A 24,496-nucleotide genomic window follows, 5' to 3' on the forward strand; every position below is an offset into this window, starting at 1 on the left:
CTTATTCTCCTAAATGGCAGTTGACCTCCCCAAAGGGCATCTGATTTCCCTTAAGAAAACCCAGGTCTGTAACCAAAGGGGTAGCTTATCTCTCCACTACAATACCATGGTTATCCAAACAAACCCAAAAAGTTGCTGTGGCCAGGTCTAATCTATGCATGATGTGTTCCACGCACCTAGTTCACCAAAATCAGATATTGGGTCACACAGGACATCATACTCATGTGTGATCCGGTCCCTACCAGAGATCCATCATACCAGTACTTTCTCAGTTGGTGTCTCTGACTCAAAAATCAGTAATCAGGAGCTCAGTTATTTCGTAGGTGCGGGAATGTTGATGCAATCATAGAAATTGAAGCACGTTTTTGCTAAAGTCTACAAATGTAGGCACAGGTTGGAGATGAACCTCAGTTTTCCAGATGGAAATGCCCTCTTGCACATTGGTTATTGAATCATTGGAGAGGAAATATTAAATGTGGAGATGCTTCAGATCAAAAGTAACATTGATTCATGCCTGCTGCAATACCTTTCATAAGACCATAAGACATAGGAGCAGAAATTAGGCCATTCAGCCCATCGAGTCTGCTCTGCCATTCAATCATGGCTGATAAGCTTTTCATCCCCATTCTCCCACCTTCTCCCTGTAGCTCTTAATCCTCTTGACAATTAAGAACCTATTTATCTCAGTCTTAAATATACTCAAAGACCTGTCCTACACAGCCTTCTATGGCAGCGAATTCTCTGGATGAAGAAGTTTCTCCTTATCTTCCTTCTACAAGGTCTTCCCTTTACTTTAAGGCTGTGCCCTCAGATCCTAGTCTCTTCTACAATGGAAACAGCTTCCCAACATCTACTCTGTCCGGGCTATTCAGTATTCTGTATGTTTCAATTAGATCCTCCCCACTCCCAACATCCTTCTGAACTCCATCGAGTATAGACCTAGAGTCCTGGAATATTAAGCTTTTATTCCTGGGACCATTCTCATGAACATCCTCTGAACATGCTCCAGGGCCAGTACATCCTCCCTGAGATATGGGGCCCAAATGCACACAATACTCCAAATGTGGTCTGACCAGAGCCTTATAGAACCTCACATCCCTGCTTTTATATTCAAGTCCTCTCAAAATAACTGCCATAATTGCATTTGCCTTCCTAATTTCTGACTCAATCTGCATGTTTACCTTGATAGAATCCTGGACTAGAACTCCCAAGTCTCTTTGCACTTCAGACTTCTGAACTTCCTCCCCATTCAGAAAATAGTCCATGCCTCTATTCTTCCACTGATGTGCATGACCTCACACTTTCCCATGTTGTACTCCATCTGCCACTTCTTTGCTGACTCTCCTAAACTGTCCAAATCCTTCTGCAGCTTCCCCGCCTTCTCAATGCCACCTGTCCCTTTACTCATCTTTGTATCATCTACAAACTTAGCCAGTATGCCCTCAGTTCCTTCATCTAGATTGTTAATGTATAAAGTGAAAAGTTGTGGTTCCAACACTGAGACTTGTGAAACACCACTTGTCACCGGCTGCTATCCTGAGAAGGACCCTTTTATCCCCACTCTCTGCTTTCTGCCAGATAGCCAAGCTTATATCCATGCTAGCACCTTCCCTCTGACACCATAGCCTCCTGTGCAGCACCTTGTCAAAGATAACATCCATTGGCTCACCTTGGTCTAACCCGCTTGTTATTTCCTCAAAGAATTCTAACAGATTTGTCAGGCATGACCTCCCCTTGATGAAACCATACTGACTTTGCCCTATTTTACCATACACTTCTAAGTTTTCATCAGGGGGTTGGTTAGCTCAGTTGGCTAGGTAGTTGGTTTGTAATGCAGTGAGATATCAACAGCACAGGTTCATTTCTCACACCAGCTGAGGTTACCATTACCCTTCTCAACCTCTCCCTTCTCCTGATGTGTGATGACCCCCAGGTTAAACCACCACCGGTCATCTCTCAAGATGAGAGATGAGAGAATAGCCCAATGGTCTGATAAAACTATGGTGCCTTCATCTCACTTGGTACATTTCAATCAACATGGTGGAACATTGCAAACAGTCAGTACACTCAGTGATGGTTGCCGCTATCTTAAATATGTGAACACTTTTTTTTTTCGTTTTGCAGGTAGTGAGTTTTTGGAACTCTCCCAAAAAAAATGTTGGAAGCAGAGTGCTTGACTACTTTTTTAGAGGAAGTGTAAATAGATTCTTGACCATCAAGGAGTTGAAATGTTATTGGGGGACACAGGAATGTGAAGTGATCAGAGCAGCCATAGTGTAAGGTTCAAGGAGCTGAATGGTCTACTCCTGCTCTTAATTTGGATTTCATATGAATGAATCTGAAGGGAGTAAATCACATGTCAATAGGAACAAATCGTCCATCTGGGACTCAGCTAATTTGAGTTCAAACACCTGAAATTACTGGTGGTTCCAGACTCAAACGCATGTGGAAAATGCGGGAATAATAGTAATATAATAGCACAGATTGAGAATTGGTTGACAGACCAGAGAGACAGAGTGAAATAAATGAGTCTTTTTCCAAGTGATAAGTCAGTGACTAGTGATATGCCCCTGGGATTGGTGCTTGGGTCCCAGCTGTTCATGATATATGTAACCTACCTGGATGAGGAAACTAAATGCAATATTTAGTTTGCTGACAGCACAAAATGAGATGGGATTGTGAGTTGTGGGGAGGATTAAAGGGAGCTTCAAGATGATTTAGACAAATATTGTGTTCAGTTTTGGTCACCTTGCTATAGGAAGGATGTTATTAAACTGGCAAGAGCGTAGATGAAATTTACAAGACTGTTGCCAGGACTCAAGGGTCTGAGGTATATGGAGACGCTAGACAAGCTAGGACTTTTTCTTTAGAGCATAGGAGGCTGAGGGCGGACCTTATAGAGGTGTATAAGATCATGAGAGGCATGGATAGAGTGAATGCACTCAGTCTTTTTCCCAGGGTTGGAGAATCAAGGACTAGAGGGCATCAGATTAAGGTTAGAGGGGAAAGAATAAATGGGAACCTGAGGGGCAATGTTTTTTATATCGAGGGTGGTATGCATATGGAATGAGCTCCCAGCGGAAGTGGTTGAGGTGGGTACGTTGACAACATTTAAAAGAAATTTGGACAAATACATGGATAGGAAAGGTTTAGAAGGATATAGGCCAAGTGCAGGGAAATGGGGTTCGTGTGGATAGACATTTGGTTGGCATGGACCAGTTTGGGCCAAAGGGCCTATCTCCATACTGTGTGACTGTATGACTCTATGACTCTAACTTCAGAGAATGGACCAACAAATTGCAGGTGCAGTATAAGATGAATAAATGTGAACATAGAACAGTACGGCACAGTACAGGCCCTTCGGCCCTGAATGTTGTGCCACCTTTTATCCTACTCTAAGATCATACTAACCTATATACCCTGAATTGTACGATCTTCCATGTGCCAATCCAAGAGTCGCTTAAGTGTCCCTAATGTATCTGACTCTACGACCAGTGCTGGTAGTGCATTCCACGCACCCATTACTGACTGTCTAAAGAACCTACATCTCCACATAACCTTCCTCCAATCACCTTAAAATTATGCCCCCTTGTGATAGCCATTTCCACCCTGGGAAAAAGTCTCTGACTATCCACTTTATCTATGCCTCTCAACATCTTGCACACCTCTATCAATCACCTCTCATCCTTCTTTGCTCCAATGAGAAAAGCCCTAGCTCCCTCAACCTTTCTTCAAAAGACATGCTCTCCAGTCCAGGCAGCATCCTGGTAAATCTCCTCTGCACCCTGTAAAGCTTCCACATCTTTCCTATAATGAGGCGACCAGAACTGAACAGAATATTCCAAGTGTAGTCTAGCCAGGGCTCTATAGAGCTGCAGCATAACCTCGCAGTCCTTCAACTCAATCCCCTGCTAATGAAAGCCAACACACCATACGTCTTCTTAACAACCTGGGTGGCAACTTTGAGGGATCTTTGGACATGGACCCCAAGATCCCGCTGTTCTTCCACACTGCCAAGAATCCTGCTGTTAACCCTGTATTCTATATTCAAATTTGACCTTCCAAAGTGAATGACTTCACACTTTTCCAGGTTGAACACCATCTGCCACTTATCAGCCCAGTTCTGCATCCTGTCAGTGTCCCATTGCGACTTACAACAGCCCTCCACACTATCCACAACTCCACCAACACTTTGTGTCATCAGCAAACTTACGAACTGACCCTTCCACTTCCTCATTAAAGTCATTGACAAAAATCACAAAGAGCAGAGGCCCCAGAACTGATTCCTGTGGAACACCACTGGAACACCGAGCTCCAGGCTGAATACTTTCCATCTACCACCACCTTCTGTCTTCTATGGGCCAGCTAATTCTGTATTCAGACAGACAGGTATCCCTGCGTCCCATGCCTCTTTACTTTCTGCACGAGCCTCCATGCCGAACATTATCAAATAACTTGCTAAAATCCACTTACACGACATCCACTACTCTACCTTTATCAATGTGTTTTGTCACATCCTCAAAGAATTCAATAAGATTTGTGAGGCATGACCTGCTCCTCAGAAAGCCATGTTGACTATCTCTAATCAAACTATAGCTTTCCAAGTAATCATAAACCCGGTCCCTCAGAACCCTCTCCAATACTTTGCTCACCACTGATGTAAGACTGACTGGTCTGTAAATCCCAGGATTTGAACAACGGAATAGCATTTGCCACCCTGCAATCATCTGGCACTACTAGTGGACAATGAGGACACAAGGATCAACGCCAAAGGCGCAGCAATCCCTTCCTTCACTTCCTGTAGTAAACAAGGTCATGGCCCACCTGGTTTAGGGGATTTATCTATCCTGATGTTTTTCAAAATTTCCAACACATCCTCCTTCCTAACATCAACCTGTTCTAGCATATCAGTCTGTTTCATGCTGTCCTCAGGATCACCAAGGTCCTTCTGAGTAGTGAATACTGAAGTAAAGTATTCATTAAGGACCTCCCCTGCTTCTTCCAACTCCAGGGGCAAGTTCCTTCCACTATCTCTGTGAAGTTATATACTTGGCCCTGTGAAAAATAGAAAGGCAGGGTATTATTTAAATAGTGATATATTGGGAAAGATGGATGTATAAAGGGATCTGGGCATCCTTGTAACCAGCCAATGAAAATAGGCAGGCCGTGGAGGCAAGCAATAAGAAGAACAGTTAGAAGAACATTGTGGTGCAATGGTAGTGTCCCTACCTCTGGGTCAGGAGACCTGGATGCAAGTCCCAACTGGATCCAAGTCCCACCTTGTATAGAGGTGTGTAATAGCATCTTAGAACTGATTGATTAGAAAATAATGTTGCAAGAGGACATTTGTTCAGGCATTGAGATGTCTTCCTGCAGTTATACAGAACCTTGGTGTGACTGCACCTGGCACATTGTGTAAAGGTTTGGTTTCCCTACCTAAGTGAGGATATACATGTCCTAGAGGGAGTGCAGTAAAGGTTCACTCACTAATAACAGGGAGGACAGCACTGTCACATGAGGAGAGATTGATTCAACTGGATTTGTATTCACTACAGTTGAAAGGAATGAGAGAAGATCTAACTGTCACACAAGAAATTCTAACAGGGCTGGACAGAATAGATGCAGGGAGGATGTTTCCTTGGATAAGGAGCTCTAGAACCAGGGGACACAGCCGCAGATTACAGGGAAGGCCATTTTGAGCTGAGAACTATTTCCTCACTCACAAGATAGTGATCATGTGGAATTCACTACCACAGAAGGCTGTGGAGGCTGAATCACTGGGTATATGCAAGAAAGAAATTAATAAAGCTTTAGATATTAAAGACATCAAGGGGTTTGGAGAGAAAGTGAGAATATGGCTTTGAGATAGAGAATCAGCCATGATCATATTGAATGGCAGAGCAGGCTCAATGGGCTGAATGGCCTATTCCTGTTCCCAGTTTCTATGTACCAAGACTTGCATAGGTACTGAATTGCAAATGACCAACTATCCTCAAGTGCTGGACATTTAAAATGAAAACACAAGAAGGAAACTATTTCCTCTTGCGGGGGTGGGAGGAATAGCAAGAGCATGGGACTACTGTCTTAAAATTAGAGTCACAGCAATCAGGAGGAGAATCTATAAGCAGTTTTTCACTCTAAGTTGCAGAACTGTGAGCCTCTTCTGGGCTATAAAGCCTGCTACTGAAAATGGATCTATGAAGAATGAGATAAATAGATTTCTGTTGGTTATGGGTATCGAGAGATATAGAGGTAAGGCAGGTAAATGGAATTGAGGCACAAATCAGCTATGAATCATTTAACAGGTCGAGCAAGTTGCAGCAGCTGAGTGAACGCTAGCTGGAGGGAACTTGCTTCAAGGCTGTTTGCCCATTTTGTGGCATTATGAGAAAAGGTTGGGGTTTTAAGTGGGCTGTATTTTTATCATTGACACCAGACCTTTCTGTTGCTGCTTCATGAATGGGCCCTGTCCTGTCAATCCTATTCGCGATATAGTTTCAGTGAAACCGAACTCCCTTTTCATCTTTAATATGCCAAATGGGTAGCAAAGGACGTCAACGCTTATTTCTACTTCTTTAGTTACTTGGCCATTCACATTGGTTTCCAGTGCAAGCTGAGCATCTTAACTTAGCCACTTCACTTTCCCCATTCTTGTCCAACCCCTGTGCACAGTTTGAGCATGTTGAAGCCATTTGACAGCAATCACTTCACGTTTGGGATTGCCAGATAGGGGTCGCAATACTTATCCACAAGGCAGGAGCAGAGAATGATGAAAAAAACCACACTGGATCTATTGGCGTAAGCTCATGAATAAAAGCACAATGCCACAAAGTCTGCAAATCTGAAACAAAAGCAGAAAGCATTGGAAACATTCAGCAAATCTGACGGCATCTGTGGAGGGAGAAACGGAGTTCACATTTCTCATTGAATATGACTGTGTTCAAAGTAATATTCAACTCATAATGTAAACTCTGTTTCTTTGTGCACAGAAGCTGCAGATCTGCAGAGTGTTTCCAGCACTTTCTGTTTATATTATTGATGTAAGGCCGTTGTCAGAACCCTGAAGCTTGAGCTGACTGCCGTACTTTCATCTGATTAAGATGTAAGACCTGCTCTGGGATGCATGTAGGCAAGTAAAAGTCTTTTTACTAGATCCATTTATCTCCCTGCTGCCTGACTACAGTATATCAAAATAATGCTCTTGAGCTTATTTTTTTGTTGTAGAAAGATTTCTGTTGATACATGTCATTACCATATATGATACACAGTCTAATTTGAATATTGAAAGTAAATGGGTTTTTTTATGCTTGGAGCCCTACTCAGTGCAAAGACATTAAAGAGCAAGATTTACTTCAATTGATTGGGACAGAAATACAGAACATATTGGGTTTAAGATGAATATATCTTAACCACTCCTTCATGCAGAGCATTCACACGAGTGATGTTTCCAAGTCTGCAGACAACACAAAGCTGGGTGGGAGGGTGAGCTGTGTGGAGGATGCAGAGATGCTGCAGTGTGATTCGAACACGTTGAGCAAGAGAGCAAATGAATATCAGATGAAGTGTAATGTGGAAAAATGTGAGGTTATCCACTTTGATAGCAAAATAGGCATGGCAGGTTATTATCTAAATGGCAAAGGATTGGTAAATGGGAAGGTGCAACAAGACCTGGGGGTCCCTTGTACACTAGTCGCTGAAGGTAAGCATGCAGGTGTAGCAGGCAGTGAGGAAGACAAATGGTATATTGGCCTTCATAGCAAGAGGATTTGACTACAGCAGCAGGGTCTTGGCGAGACACACTTGAAATATAATATAAAATTTGCTCTTATCTAAGGAAAGATATACTGGCTATGGGGGGAGTGCAACAAAGTTTTATCAGACTGATTTCTGGGATGGAGAAAATGAGGACTGCAGGTGCTGGAGATCAGAGTCAAGAGTATTGTGCTGAAAAATCACAGCAGTTCAGGCAGCATCTGAGGAACAGGAGATCCTACTCCTCGGATGCTGCCTGACCTGCTGTGCTCTTCCAGCTCCAAACTCTTAACTCTGATTTCTAGGATGACAGGACTGGCAAATGACGACTAGATTCGCTAGGAATAGGTTCACTGGAGTTTAAAAGAATGAGGGAGGATCTTATAGAAACCCACAAAGATTTAACTTGACTGAACAGAATAAATGCAGTAAGGATGTCCCAGTGACTGGGGAATCCAAAGCCAGGAGTCACAGTCTAAGGATATGGAGTGCATTTAGGACTGAGATGAGGAGAAATGTCTTCATCTAAAGAGTGGTGAGTCTCTGGAGTACTCTACCACCTAAAGCAGTTGAGGCCAAAACATTGAATGTTTTCAAGGAGGAGGTAGATGTAGTTCTAAGGGCTAAAAGGATCAAAGGCTTTGGAGTGGAAGCAGGAACAAGTTACTGAGTTGGATGATCAGCCATGTAAATAGTGAATGATGAAAAAGGTTTGAAGGGCTGATTGGCCTAGTTTTGTTTGTATTTTCTATGTTACCATGGTTGGTGAGCACTGTATATATAATCACACTTGATGTTTTTTCTAAAGAGCGAGACTCACCAGTAGAAGCCTGCTTTGAATTAAAACATCAACATGTGTTTCTGTTTTGTCCTGTTCATCGGTTGAATTTTTTCTGCTGCATATTTTTCCAACAGTTTATTTTGACTATTTTTTTCTGTTCTCAACACATTGACTGACTCAGGGTAGAGATCCCTTATTGGGATTTGGCAGGTTCACATAACTTTCTAACTGGAAAATTCAAGAATGAGCAGGAAGGGCTTGTATGAATGAGAGAATCTTGTCATCCAAAGCACTTCAGAGTCAACTAATTATTTCTGAAGTATAGTTTCACCTGACAATTTGTGCACAGCAAGGCTTCACAAACATCAGAGATTACTAGTTGTAGAGTCAGAGTTATACAGCATGGAAGCAGACTTGTTGTTCCAACTCATTCATGCTGATCAGATATCCTAAACTGATCAGCTCCCATTTGCCAGCATTTGGCCCATATCCCTCTCAACACTTTCTTTTTACATACCCATCCACATGTCCCTTAAATGACATGTAGATGTACCTGCCTCCACCATGCCCCCTGGCAGCTCATTCCATACACAAACGACCCTTTGCATGAAGAAGTTGTCCCTTAGGTCCTTTCTAGGTCTTTCCCATCTCACCTTAAACCTGTGCCTTCTAGCTTTGGATTCCCATGCCTTGGGAAAAAGACCTTGTCTACTCGCTCTATTCATGCCCCTCATGATTTTATGAACCTCTATAAGGTTACACTTCAGCCTCCAACGCTCCAGGGAAATAAAAGCCTCAGCCTATTCAGCCTCTCCCCAAAGCTCAGATCCTCCAATCCGAGCAACTTCCTTGTAGTTCTTTTCTGAACCCTTTCATGTTTAACAACATCTTTCTTATACCAGGGTGACCAGAAGTGAACACAGTATTCGAAAAGAGACCTCAGTAATGTCTTGTACAGCCGCAACATGATATCCTAACTCCTATACTTAATGCACTGACCAATGCAGGCAAGTGTACCAAACACCTTCTTCACTACCCTGTTTACCTTGTCCAATAATCTGCTTTGGTTGTGCTGTGGTTGTGCTGTGGTTGGTCAGAACAACACAGAGAACTCCCCTGAGATAAGTGGAAAAGGAAGAGGAAAAACATGCAGGAGTGAGAGAGAGAGAGAGGTTTACAGATACAAAAGTCCAAAACTGCTGAGGCTAGAAACCTGAAGTAGGGAGTTAATGTTTCAGGTTGAGATGACCTTTCAACAGTTTTGGCTTCCTTAGCCAGAAGGATCGATGCAAGTGAGTTTTGGTTGGAAAATTGGTCCTGAAAGGTTTAAAAAGGAAACATTTAGCTCTAATAAATTTAAGAATTGTTGAGTTATATAGTGTTTGGCCATATACTTATGCTAAGAATAAGACATGACAGACGATCTCATTGAAACCTACAAAATACTGAAAGAGATAGACAGGGTGAATGAAGCTAAGATGTTTCCCCTGAATGTGGAGTCAAGGGCCACACTTTAAAGGTAAGGGACTTGCCATTTAGGATCAAAGTTGAATAGAAATGAGTTTCCTCAGAGGCTTGTTAATCTTTGGAATTCTGTATCCCAGAGGGCTGTGGAAACTCATCCTTGAGTATGTGCAATAAGGACAGTGGAAGATTTCTGATTACCAGTAGCATACAGAGTTACATAGAAACAGCCCATTTGGACCAACAAGTCCACACCGACCGTCCAAAGAGTAACCGACCCAGATCCATTCCCCTACCGTATTGCTCTACATTTCCCCTGACTAAAGCATCTAACCTACACATCCCTAAACACTATGGGAAATTCAGCATGGCCAATTTACCTAACCTGTACATCTTTGGACTGTGGGAGGAAACTGGAGCACCCAGAGGAAATCCACACAGACATGGGTAGAATGTGCAAACTCCACACAAGCAGTCACCCGAGGCTGGAATCAAACCCGGGTTGCTGGTGCTGTGAGGCAGCAGTGCTAACCACTGACCTGCTATGCTGCCCCAGGATCATGTAATAAAAGGCATAGAAGTGTTCAATCAGCTATGTTTGTATTAAATAACAGAACACGCTTGATGGGCTGAATGGCCCGTTCCTGTTCCTATTTTACTTAGGATTGATTGTATTGAGCTGGATGTAGGAAATCAAAATAACAAAATATTGCCAATAATGAGTATCAGAAAGTGCCTTCATCTGTTAAACAATCTTACTTGAAACCAAAGCTCGATAAAACAAGAGAATTTTCTACTTGACAAAGGATCTGCCAAGTATGGATACATCTAATTTTGCAAAGTCCAGGAACTTGCAATCAAAAGTTTTATTTTTACAATTTGGAATAGACCTTTGCTGAAAGTTCACACCATTTAAAATCTCTTCCAGACATAAACATATGGCCAAAACCTGCCAGTAATTAGAGAGGGCTTCTTTGTAGGGTATTCTGATCGTGTCCTCACGCAGAGGCTAGTATTGATTTAAACAGTGGGCCCTGATGATATCAATGGCCATGAGGAGTTACTGAACATTGAGGCAATTAATAGGCTCAGTTGATACCAAATCATTGCTGTGTTTATGACTAAATCCTTATGAATGATAAATCATTCCCTGATAGTTTAGATCAGTAAACCAGTCAAGCAGATACTCATTATTAAGCAAATTCTGTTCTAAAAAATGGACTGTAATGAATGGAGCAAAACAAAATTTTGCCCATATTAATTTTATTCATTTCTTTTTATTTCTAAAGGCAGTTTTGCTGTATGATATCTCTTGAAATAAACCTACAGCAAAGTATAAATTTGTTTGTAGTTAATGTCACTGAATCACAGCTGTGTCTGCACGGGATAAAATGGCTTACAAGGCACATAACTTCAATGATGCCCTTTTATAAAATAAAAAAATCATACAACACTAGATTATCGTCCAACAGGTTTACGTGGAAGTGTGAGCTTTCGGAGCGCTGCTCCTTCATCAGGATTATCTCCTGCCCCACTAGTTACCTGATGAACAAGCAGCGCTCCAAAAGCTAGTACTTCCAATAAACCTGTTGGACTATATCTGGTGTTGTGTGATTTTTAACTTTGTACACCCCAGACCAACACCAGCACCTCCTCATCTTTTAAAAGGGGCCATGATGGAATATGGCCTGCCATTGAGGTCTGTTAATCAGGCAACAGAGAGCGTTGATGATGGTAATGAGGTCTATGTGGACTTCCAAACAGCACTTGGTGAAGAATAGACTTTGTAAAAAAAAGTAACTTCAACGGAATAAAAAATTCAAAGAAAGCATGGACATAATGTTGGTTGAATGACAGGAAGCAGAGGGTAGCAGTGAGTGATTGTTTGACACCTGGAGCAAAGTATATTGTGGAATCAGTATTAGGGCCATTACTTTTAGAGTCATAGAGTTACAGAGTCATTGAGATGTACAGCATGGAAACAGACCCGACCCATCCATGGATGGGTCCAAACCCATCCATGCCGACCAGATATCCCAACCCAATCTAGTCCCACATGCCAGCATTTGGCCTATATCCCTCTGAGTAAAAACAATGACTGCAGATGCTGGAAACCAGAGTCTAGATTAGAGTGGTGCTGGAAAAGCACAGTAGTTCAGGCAGCATCCGAGGAGCAGGAAAATCAAAAGCCCTTCATCAGGATGCCTGAAACGTCAATTTTCCTGCTCCTCGGATGCTGCCTGAACTGCTGTGCTTTTCCAGCACCACTCTAATCTATATCCCTCTAAACCCTTCCTATTCATATACCCATCCAGATGCCTTTTAAATGTTGTAATTGTTCTGTATATATTCTTGCAACCTTGTTCTGGGTTCGCAGTTCAGAATTGGTGGATTAAGCTGGATCCAGAAGTATTGAGAATGGTGAGAATAGCGATAGTCTCCCCAAGAGGATTGACAGGATGGTGGAGTGCTCAGAATAGGGTATTATAAAATTTAACACAGAGAAGTGTAATGTGATACCTTTATGCAGGAAGAATGAGGAGCAGCATTAAAGAGTACAGGAGACGGTGATCTGTGGGGAGGTGTGCACAATTGTTGAAGGCAATTGGTTAAGTAATTGGTTAATATGGTGTATAGAATTCAGGGCTTTAGAAGTAAACACATAGAATTTCAAAAGCAAGGAAGTTCAGGTGCACATTTACAAAAGGCTCTGCCTCAACTTGAGTTCTTGAGTTTAATTTTGGACACTGCACTAATGGAGGAACATGAAGGCATAAGAGTTTGAAAAAGATTTAGGAGAATGATGGGAGGAGTGAATGGTTCTTGTCCTCAGCTCAGTTAAGAGGGGAGGTGATGCTGGTGTGTGATATTGTTACTGGACTACTAATCCAGAATCCCAGGCTGATCTTCTAGGGACATGAGTTTAAATCCCACCCACAGCGAATAGTGAAGTTTGGGATGGCACGGTGGCTCAGTGGTTAGCTCTGCTACCCCACAGCACCAAGGACCTGGATTTGATTCCAGCCCCAGGCGACTGTCTGTGTGGAGTTTCACATTCTGCCTGTGTCTATGTGTGTTTCCTCGGGGTGCTCTGGTTTCCTCCCACAATCCAAAGATGTGCAGGTTAGGTGAATTGACCATGCTAAATTGCCCATAGTGTTCAGGGATTGTAGGTTAGGTGCATTGGTCAGGGACAAATGTAGGATAATAGGGGAGAGGAATGGGTTTTGTGGGTTACTCTTTGAAGGGTTGGTGTGGACTTGTTGGGCCAAAGGGCCTGTTTCCACACTGTAGGGATTCTATGATTGAATTTAGTTAAGAAGTGATCTAAAGAATGATTTTCACTTAAAGGCTGGTAGAAGTATTTGATTTGATTTGATTTATTATTGTCACGTACTGAGATGCAGTGAAAATTATTGTTTTGCATGCTGTCCAGCCAAATCATACCTTACATTAGTACATCAGGATAACAGGACAGAATGCAGAATATAGTGTTATAGCAACAGAGAAGGTGCAGAGATAGATCAACTCTAATATTTGAGAGGGCCATTCATAAGCCTGATAACAGCAGGGAAGAAGTTGTTCTTAAATGTGTTGGTACATGTTTTCAAACTTCTGGATCTTCCGCCCAATGGAAGTGGGTGGAAGAGAGTATAACCAGGGTGCGAGGGGTCTTTGATTATTTTGGCTGCTTTCCCGAGGCAGTGGATAGTGTAGATAGAATCAGTGGAAGGAAGACTGTTGGATGATTGACTGAGCTGCGTTCACAACTCTTTGTCTTTCCTTGAGGTCTTGGGCAGAGCAGTTGCCATACCAAGCGTGATGCATCCAGATAGGATGTCTTCTATGGTACATCTATAAAGATTACTAAGAGTCATTGTAGACATACTGAATACCCTTAGCCTTCTGAGGAAGTGGAGGTGATGGTGTGCTTTCTTAATCATAGCATCAGGACAGATTGTTGATGATATTTACTGCGAGGAACTTGAAGCTCTTGAACACCTCCACCTCAGCACCATTGATAAAGACAGTGATTTGTCCTCCACTCCACCTGAAATCGATGACCAGTTCCTTTGCTTTGTGTCATGAGCAAATTTATAAATGGAGTTAGAGCTGAATTTGGCCACATAATCATATGGAACATGCTTTCTGAGAGGGTGGGGACTCTCACAACATTAAAGAAGTAATTGGACGAGCACTTACAATGCCAGGGCATAGTAGCTTATGGACCAAGTGCAGTTAAATAGGATTAGTGCAATTTGATGTTTGTTGGTTGGCACAGACATGGTGGGCCGAAGAGCCTGCTTCGATGTTTTATCTCTCTCTGACTAACTTCAGTTGTGTAGCTTGGAGAGATTGAGTCATTCTTCTTTGAGAAGAGAAGTTTGCAAAGAGATTTGATAGAAGTGTTCAAAATCATGAGCTATCTAGACAGGGCAGACAAAGAGGAATTGTTCTTGATGGTGGAAGGGTTGAGAATCAAAGAACAATGTTTAAGCTGAATGAAAAAAGAACCAAAGATAATATGAATAAATACATTGTTATGTAATAAGTGATGAGGATCTGAGTTGTATTATCTGAGACTATAGTGGAGGTAGATTCAATTATTAATTATAAAGGCAATCTCAATGAAAAAACTTGTACACTTCGGGGTGAAAGCAGGGTCATGTTGCATATAGAGAGAGCTGACATGCACTTGATGAACTGAATGTCCTCCTTTGATGCTGCAGTGATTTTGTTATTTTATGAGAAGGAGTATTCCTGCTGAATCTTTTAGAATGTAAATCCTAGACATGAAGCAAGCAAATTAATAAATAAGGAAGAGGAGAGGGTTCCTCAGCCCCTCAAACCTATTGCACAATTCAAAAAGGTCATAGCTGATCTGATTACTCCCATTCCTGCCTGCCCTGAGAATCTTTCGACCCATTGGTCAGTACATTGATTTATGTTGTAGCTGTACAGGACATTGGTTAGGCCACTTTCGGAATACATAGTGCATCCAGTTCTGGAATCCCTGATATAAGGAAGATGTTGTGAAACTTGAAAGAGTGCAGGAAAGATTTACAAGGATGTTGCCAGGGTTGGAGGGTTTGGTGCTATAGGGAGAGGCTGAATAGGCTGGGACTACTTTCCCTAGAGCATTGGAGCCTGAGGGTTAACCTTATGGAGGTTTATAAAATGATGAGGGACATTGATAGGGTGAATAGCCAATGTCTTTTTTCCCAAAGTAGAGGAGTCTAAAACTAGAGGGTATAGGTTTAAGGTGAGAGAGGAAAGATTTAAAAAGGACCCTTCTTCACACAGAGGGTGGTGCGTGTATGGAATGAGCTGCCAGAGGAGCTGGTGAAGGCTGGTGCAATGACACTTAAAAGATGGGTAAGTGATTTGGAAGGGTTTAGAGGGATTTGGGCCAAGTGCTGGCAAATGGACTAGATTAATTGAGGATATCTGGTCCACACAGACAAGTTAGACCAAGGGTGCTACTTGGATGCTGCCTGAACTGCTGTGCTCTTCCAGCACCACTAATCCAAAGTTAGACCAAGGGGTCTGTTTTGTAACTGTACAAATCTATGACTCTACCTTTGCCTTAAAAATAATCAAAGACTCTGCTTCCACTGCCTTTTCAGGAAGAGAATGCTAAAGACTCACAACCCTCAGCAAAAAAATTAATCATCCTTATCTTTGTCTCAAATGGGCCATCCCTTATTTTGAAATAATTCTAGTTCTAGATTCTCCCTCAAGTGGTAATATTCTTTCCACCTTCAACCTCTTTCGACCCTTCGGGGTCTTAAGACCCTTCTTACTCTTTTAACTCCAGTGGATAGAGACATAAACATTTCAGATATTAGTTTAGTAGGCCTCTTCTGAACTGCTTCCAACATATTTTCATAATTCTTTAAATAAGGAGATCAATACTTTATACAGTATCCCATATATGGTCTCATCAATGCTCTGTAACTGAAGCGTAACCTCCATACTTTTGTATTCAATTCCACTTGGAATAAACAAAAACATTCTATTGGTTTTCTTACTTATTTGCTATGCCCATAGACAAGTTGTTGCTATACGTGCATTCAAACACACAGATCCCTCTGCATCTCAGAATTTGGTAGTCTCTCGCTATGTAGATAATGCACTTTTTATTTCTCCTACCTGCCAAAATAAACAGTTTTACAATGTCCTACATTATATTCCATTGACCATTTTCTTCTCCAGTCACTTCACCTAACTGTATCCCTGTATTCCTTTGCCCACTTTACAACTTACTTTCCTATCTACCTTTCTGGTGTTTCCATAGTTAGTAAACATACTTTCAGTCCCTTCAACTCATTGATGTAAGTGATAAAACATTAAGATCCAGCACTAATCCCTGTGGCACAACACTCATTACTTCTTGTCAACCAGAAAATGATCCATTGATACGTGCACTCTGGTGCATGTTAACTAGTCTTCTATCTGTGTAAATATTTAAGTCCTACAATATGAGCTTTTAGTTTCATCAATAACCTTTAATGTGGCACATTACCAAATACCTCTGAAAATCTAATTGAATACATCTACCAATTCCCCTTCCTCCACACCATTTATTACGTCTGCAAAGAATGCCTATAAATTATTTTCTTTTATTCCTCATGGAACATGAGAGTTGACTGGCCAGTATTTATTGCCCATCCCTAGAGAGGGTGGTGGTGAGCTCCATTCTGTACTACTGCAGTCCATGTGCTCAAGGGAGACCCACAATGCCATTAAGGAGGGATTCCAGGATTTTGACCCACTATCAATGATTTCCAAATCGGGATGGTGAGTGGTTTGGAGGGGAACATGCAGGTAATGGTGTTCCCATGTATTTACTGTAATTTCCCCTACTCAAAACCATGTTCACTGCACTGGAATGTTTTGAATTTTAATTCTAAATACACTTCAATAACATCTTTAATAATAATTTCTATCTTCTAACAGAACAAATGTTATGCTAACCGGCCTAAAGTTTCCTGCTTTCTGTCTCCCTTCCTTTTGAGTAAAGACATTCTATTCACTAATTTCCAAACTAACGAAACCTTCCCCAGATCTAAGGAATTTTAGAAAATTCAATGCATGATCTATCTTACTAGCAAGTTCATTTAAGACTTTCGAGTGAAGTCCATCGCCAGCAGGCAGCACAGTGGCTCAGTGGTTAGCACTGCTGCCAAACAGCATCAGGGACCCAGGTTTGATCCCACCCTTGGGTGACTGTGTGGAGTTTGCACATTCTCCCCATGTCTGCGTGGGTTTCCTCTGAGTGCTCTAGTTTCCTCCTACAGTCCAATGATGTTCATGTTAGGTGGATTGACTGTGCTAAATTGCCCTGTAGTGTCCAGGGATGTGTAGATGAGATGGAATATGCAGGGTTACATGAATTGGGTGGGGTGCTGTTTGGAGGGTTAGTGTGGACTCAGTGGGCGGTCTGGCCTTTTCCACTCTGTAGGGATTCTATGGTCATGAACTGGAGATGTGTCAGTCGAGGTTCTAACAATTTGCTCAGTACCACTTCCTGATGATTGTGATTTTCTCCTTTCCATTTGTGATTTACAGCTATTGTCGTTGATTATTACATATTACTAGTATCCTATTCAATAAAAAAGGGCAAAGTGCTTGTTCAATTCATCTGCTAAATCCTTATTTTCCATTATTAACACCTAAACTCACTGTCTTTAGGACCAACACTCACTTAACACTCTTTCCTGTTTTAAATATCTGCAGAAACTCTTACTACCTGTGTTAAATTTCTAGCTAGCTTTCTCTTGTACTGTAAATTTTCCCTCCTCATTAATCTTTTAGTCATTATTTTCTGGGGTTTTTTGTGTCTGTTCAGTCTTCTGACCTGCCATACATCTTTGCACAGGTTTTTAAATTAAGTTTGATACTATCTTTTTTAGTTAGTCACACATAGGTTATGGTTGGGGTTGGATTTTTTCTTTGTTGATAGAATGTATCAAGCTTGTCAATTATGAAACAACCCCTTTAATGTCTGCTGCTGCATCTCTGTTGATCTATCCCTTAACATAATTTAATTAGTTCACTTTCACCAGCTCTGTTTTAAATCTGTAATGACTTCCCTTAATTAAGGTCTCAGTGAAGGGACTTTTGCAGGGAAATTCCTTCTTGAATGTGCTGCATGTGATTTGGGAATTTCTGGTTAGGTCTTGAACTATATTTTGTGCTTTGAAAGCTCGCAAGCTTGAAATGGAAGCAGCCTATTAAGGGGTTAAGTGACACAAATGTGAAAATAAAAAAAACACTGCAGTAAACAAAGCTGCTCCTGGTTGTCATGGGTGCCAGCTCCCCAGTGTAGATCAGTATTATTCAGTATGATCTGAGTCTTGTGAATACCAATCTGTTGATGTGCTGAAAGTCTCAGGAGCTCTGTGCTCCAAATAAATCTTCACTAATACACATCAGTCACTGCAGTCTAATTAAGATAATGCTGTTTTCTAATTCTTCACAGACAAGAGGCAGATGTAGAATGCTATACTTGTCCCCATCGTTTTCTTGATTGTCAAAGTCAAGGAAATTCACTAAAATTACCCAAACATAAATTAAACAAATTGACCTCTACGCCTGGCTACTTACAGAGATTAAAAAAAACGGGCAGTTTGCTTTTGTTTGAAATCAAACCTGACTATCAGGCAGCAACCACGCCAGGACAGAGGCTGCCAGAATTCAGTCTTTTTTTTTGTCTATCCTCTCTACTTGTGTACTAGTAATCAGGGCAGTCAAAAGCTTTAGGAATAACATGGCCAAATTACAAAAAGCATTTCTGTCACAACTTTTCATGTACTTAGGACATTTCAAAGTTAGTGAATTATATTGAAGTTAGTCATTGTAGTAGGAAGCACAGCAGCCAATTTGGACACAGCATGCAGTCACAAGTAGCAATGATAAATGACCAGTTTAACTTGAAGATTAAATAGGAACAAAGAGATTGCCACGGTTTTCCTTATTTGGTAAAGACTATTTGCATTTAATTAACTTAGTTGAGAATTTGATGCATTTATAGAGAAGTTTAATGAGGGCAATGCAGTTGATGTTGTGTACATGGACATCTAAAGACAATCGCTAAAGTACAACATAATGGATTTCATAGAATCCCTACAGTGGAAACAATCAGCTCATTGAGTGCACACTGCCCCTCCAAACAGCATTCCACCCAAACCAACCCCCATACCCTATAACCCTGCATTTCCCATGGCTAATCCAACTCACCTGCACATCTTTGGGCTGTGGGAGGAAACCGGACCACACTGAGGAAACCCACACAGACCCGGGAACAATGTGCAGACTCCACACAGAGAGCCACCTGAGGTTGGAATCAAACCAAGGTCCCTGGCGCTGTGAGGCAGCAGTGCTAGCAGCTGATCCACTGTGCCATCCCATGTTGTAGCACTTGTAACTTAGAAATAATCAAATTGTGAATGGATCACTTTTGGCTTGTCTTTTTGGAAGCATGGCAGCTTTATTTATGAAGTAACTAATCAGAATTGAATAAAATGATATTTAGTACTAATCCAATGGGTGAAAGTTTTATGATCTGACTTCTTGCATTAGCATTCTTGTTTTGTGGTAAACTGAAGATGTAAAAAGGTCATCAACAGTATAGTCTACATGTTGACTTTTAAAGAAAGGCAGTAATGTATTTTAAGTTTATTTATTATTGGTTTCTACCTAGACTTAATTTTGTGAATGTGTGTTGCCTGATTTGTTATAGTATAGCTGCATTTACCAGGAAGTTGAAGTCTATGGAATAAGGGTGATGGTGACAGCATGAATACCAAGCTGGCTGACTGGCAGGAAGCAATGAGTTGTGATGAACAGTTGTTTTTCAGACTAAAGGACAGTATAAAGTGAGGTTCACCAGGGGTCGGTGTAAGGACCCCTCCTTTAGTTTATCTATATTAATGATGGAGACCCAGTATTGAGAACCAAAGAGGTCAGGGATAGATTTCTATCCCTGAACAAAAGCCGGTGAAATGGATGGACAGGTGGCAAATTAAATTTGATGGTGAAACGTGCAAAGTGGTATGATTTGTTAGGAAGAATGAAGAAAGGCAAGATGAAATCTTACAGGGATCTGCAGGAGCAGAGAGATGTTGGGGTATGTGCATAAAATATTGCAGCTATCAGATCAGGTTGACAAAAGTGGCTAAAAAGGAATGCAAGACATTGGACTTTACTCATAGAGGTGGAGTGCTCAAAAGCAAGGATCACTAATTTGAACTCAGGTAGACAGTAGAGTTCAACTCTGGCTTCAGATAGAGTACAGGAAAGATTCAAAGAGTGACTTAAGGCTAAGATATTTCAGCTTCCTAGACAGAATAAAAATGCTTGAGTTGTTCACCTTAAGAAAAGAAAGTTGTGGGGAAATTCAATAAAGGTTCAAAATTGGGAGGGGCCTAAATAGAATAGATAGAGACAATCTGTATCCATTGGCAGAAAGTTTGAGTACCATGGGACATTAATTTAAAATAACTTGTAACATAACCAACAGCAACATAAGGAACAGCTTTTTAGTGCAGTGAGTCATTAGGATCTGGAGTACATGGTCTAAGAACATACTGATGCCAATTGGAATGAAACTAGCTGTGTTACTCTTGCAGAAAGCCAGCATGGAAATGATAGGCCAAATGGCCTCCTTCTGTGCTGAAACTGTTCAATGATTGATGTGAACCTTCACATTGAATGGATTGGGGTCCTCTATTTTGCATTTCAGGCAAATGATGACATCTCTGAAAGTGCAGTGTTTCCTCAGCACTGCTCTGAATTAATTGTCAGCCCAGACCAAGTGCTAAAATCCTTGCAATGCTTACAACCCTGTGACTCAGAGTTGAGAATGCTCCCATGGAGCTGACAATAGGAATGCCCAGCTTCGACTGACGCCTCACTTAAACTGCAGAGCTGTGACATTGTCAGACTATTGATGCGTTAGATTCATCCCATTCACATTAGGGGATCAGGTTCAGAGCATCAGGAACAACACTGTAACAATATACTTGTGGGTGAAGGCCCTGCCAGGTTGTGTAGAGGGGAAGAAAAATTCAGGCCAGCCCTGCTTCAAACCACAATGAACTAAATGGCAGCCATTCATCTTTTCTGTTGGCAGCATGTACCCAGTGTGACAGAGGAACAAAGGATGATGCTTCATCCTTCTTGTCAGACGCTTTCCACTTCACTTCCTAAAAAAACAGTCATATCATACATGAAGAGTTAACTCTGCTTCTCTCCCCACAGTGGCTGCCAAACCTGCTGGGTTTTTATTTCAGATTTCCACCTCACCTGTCTTACACCCCTGTCCCTGTAGACAGGGCTGCAGCAATGTGAGCAAAGCAGATGTTCCTGACAGATTGTCAGGGGACAGCAGTCGCCATGCGTGGAAGACAGCAAGGCAGCAGGTTGCCCGTGCGTACCTAGAATCACACGGTGCCAATAAACAGCGAGGCTGTTTGCATGAAGTCACTGTGAATGAGCCAGGTTTGTGTTGACACGTCTGTTGACTATACGGGAGAAATATCTTGCATTAATTTGGCGAGGCCAGCAAGGGCAAAGCAGAGTTTGATCTGCTCATTATTAATTCATCAAGAGATTGGCAGGCTTGCTGACATTTGACGTTTGGAGTTGTTAAAAGGCAGGAAAGTGAGACTAGCCTCTTTCGGAGACCTGACACACTCACAAGGGGTCGAAAGCATTCAGTGTTGTAAAATTCTAAATGAGAGGGTGATATAAGACCATTTTTCTCATGCAGCACGTTGTCAGGGTCTGACCTGTACTGCCTGCAAATGTGGTGGAGGCAGGTTCAGTTGAGGCATTCAAAAGGACATTGGATCTTTCTTTAAGTATGAAACTTGTGCACGGACATGGGGGAAAAAGCCAGAGATTGGCACGAGATCATGGAGCTGTGCAGACTTGTTGGGCTGAATGGCCTCATTCTGTAATCATGGTGTGATTCTGAAAGTGAAAAGTGAAGCTCAGCTTTAAATGGTTTTCTGGTTAAGTGCAGTGTATCATTGAGCCATGCATATGCAGAAGACCCAAATTTTGCCCTTTTCTGTCCAAGTTCCTATCAAAAGGTTTGGCCACATTAATCTGACCTCAGTACTTTGGACCAGAGAGGGTCAGCTATAGGAAAGATGTTGTGAAACTTGAAAGGGTTCAGAAAAGACTTACAAGGATATTGACAGGGTTGGAGGGGAGCTATAGGGAGAGACTGAATAGACTGGGGCTGTTTTCCCCAGAGCTTCAGAGGCTGAGGGGTGAACTTAGAGAGGTTAGTAAAATCATGAGGGGCTTGGATAGGATTAATAGATAAGGTCTTTTCCCTGGGGTAGGGGATTCCAGAACTAGAGGGCATAGATTTGAGATGAGAAGGGAAAGATTTAAGAGGCATCTAAAGGGCAACTTTTTCACACAGAGGGTGGTGTGTGCATGGAACAAGCTGATAGAGGAAGTAGTGGAGGCTAGTACAATTAAAACATTTAAAAGGCATATTTTATTGATAGGATTTAAATGTTGCTGGTTACCAGTTAATCAGGGAGAGTCAGCATGGATTCATGAAGGGTCAGACATGCAGGACCAGCCTCATTAGAGTTTTTTTGAAGAGGTGGATAGAGATAAGCCGTTGGATGTTGTGCATATGGACTTCCAAAAGGGTTTTGTGGAAGTCCCATGCAAGGGACTGCTAAGAAAAAGATGGAAGAACAAGGAATTGAGGGAACATTATTAACATGGAGCAGAAATTGGTTGAGTCTTAGGAAAGAGAGGGTTAGAATAATGGGTAAATACTCAAATTGGCAGAACTTGACTCATGGTGTCCTGCAGGAATCTGTGTTGGGGCATCAATTATTCACAATATTCATTGAAGGCTTGGATAATGGCATAGAAAGTCACATATCCAAATATTTTGACAACATAAAATTGGACAGTATTGTAAACAGTGTTGACGACAGTGTAAAATTACAACAGGATGTTGATAGATTGGGTGAAAGGGCAAAGCTGTGACAGACAGATTTTAAAATGAGCAAATATGTGGGTGTTCATTTGAGACTGAAAAAGCACAAACCAGAGTATATTTTAGAAGGCACAAAGTTGAATACAGTGAATGTCCAATGAGATTTAGGGGTTCAGGTGCATAACTGTTTAAAATGCCACAAAAAAGGTGCAGAAAATAGTTCAGAAAGCTATTTCAATACTGGTCTTCATATATAAAGGGTTAGAGTATAACAATGAAGACATTATGCTGCGGTTACATTAAACCATAGCTAGACCCCCACTGTGAGCAGGTTTTCAAGGATGGTAAAGGTTAAGTTCAGAGGAGAGATTAGACAAACTAGGTCTTTATTCTCTAGAATATAGAAGGTTAAGGGGTGATGTAATTGAGGTCTCTAAGATATTAATAGAGAGAGACAGGGTGGGCAAAGATAAACTATTTCCACTGATTGAAGATTCTAAAACCAGTGGCATAGTCTAAGAATTAGGGCCAGGCCATTCAGGAGAGATGTTAGAAAGACTTCCACACACAAAGAGTAGTGGTGCTATGGAACTTTCTTCCTCAGATGGTGGGCAATGCCAATTCAATTGTTAAGTTTAAACCTGCAATAGACATTTTATTAAGCAAGACAAAAGTGAGGATTGCAAATGCTGGAAACCAGAGCTTAGATTAGAGTGGTGCTGGAAAAGCACAACAGTTCAGGCAGCATCCGAAGAGCAGGAAAATCAATGTTTTGGGCAAAAGCCCTTCATCAGGAATGGAGGCAGGGAGCCTCCAGGGTGGAGAGATAAGTGGGGGAGGTGGGGCTGGGGAGAAGGTAGCAAAGAGTACAATAGGTGAATGGGAGTGGGGATGGAGGTGATAGGTCAGAGAGGAGGGTGGGGGAAGGTAGCAAAGAGTACAATAGGTGAATGGGGGTGGGGATGGAGGTGATAGGAGATGGAGGGTGGAGTGGATAGGTGGGAAGGGAGATTGGCAGGTAGGACAGGTCATGAGGACAGTGTTGAGCTGGAAGGTTGGAACTGGGGTAAGGTGGGTGGGAGGGGAAATGAGGAAACTGGCCAAGTCCACATTGATGCCCTGGGGTTGAAGTGTTCCAAGGCGGAAGATGAGGCGTTCTATTCAGCAAGGTTATCAAGGGATATGGGTCCAAGGCAGACACACAGAGTTATATCACAGATCAGCAGAGCAGGCTTGAGGGGCTGAATGGCCTACTCATGTTCCTATGAAGGATAGGCACCCACGTGTCCAGAGTATTAACCTGGACAGCTGGACAACATGTTGCCACCAAGTCCCTGAGTATTGTATAAGCCTTCGGAGAGCTTCCACCAGCCAGAATGTTTACATCAATGTCTCTTCAAAGAAGGAGAAAGGGAAGAAAACTGGAAGGACAGCACCTAGGTCTTTCCAAAACTACTTGATGACTGAATCCGGAGTTAACTCTAGTCTACAGGGAATCTGCCAGCATAAATACACCAGGA

General features: G+C 41.9%; 1 protein-coding gene across 1 annotated transcript in view; it reads left to right on the forward strand.

Moving 5' to 3' along the window:
* Nucleotides 1-24,496, forward strand: part of bace1 (beta-secretase 1) — a 133,666-nt gene that overhangs the window by 34,792 nt on the left and 74,378 nt on the right. The window lies entirely within an intron of this gene.

The sequence above is a fragment of the Chiloscyllium punctatum genome, chromosome 23 (assembly GCF_047496795.1).
Source record: "Chiloscyllium punctatum isolate Juve2018m chromosome 23, sChiPun1.3, whole genome shotgun sequence".
In the NCBI taxonomy this organism is placed as follows: Eukaryota; Metazoa; Chordata; class Chondrichthyes; order Orectolobiformes; family Hemiscylliidae; genus Chiloscyllium; species Chiloscyllium punctatum.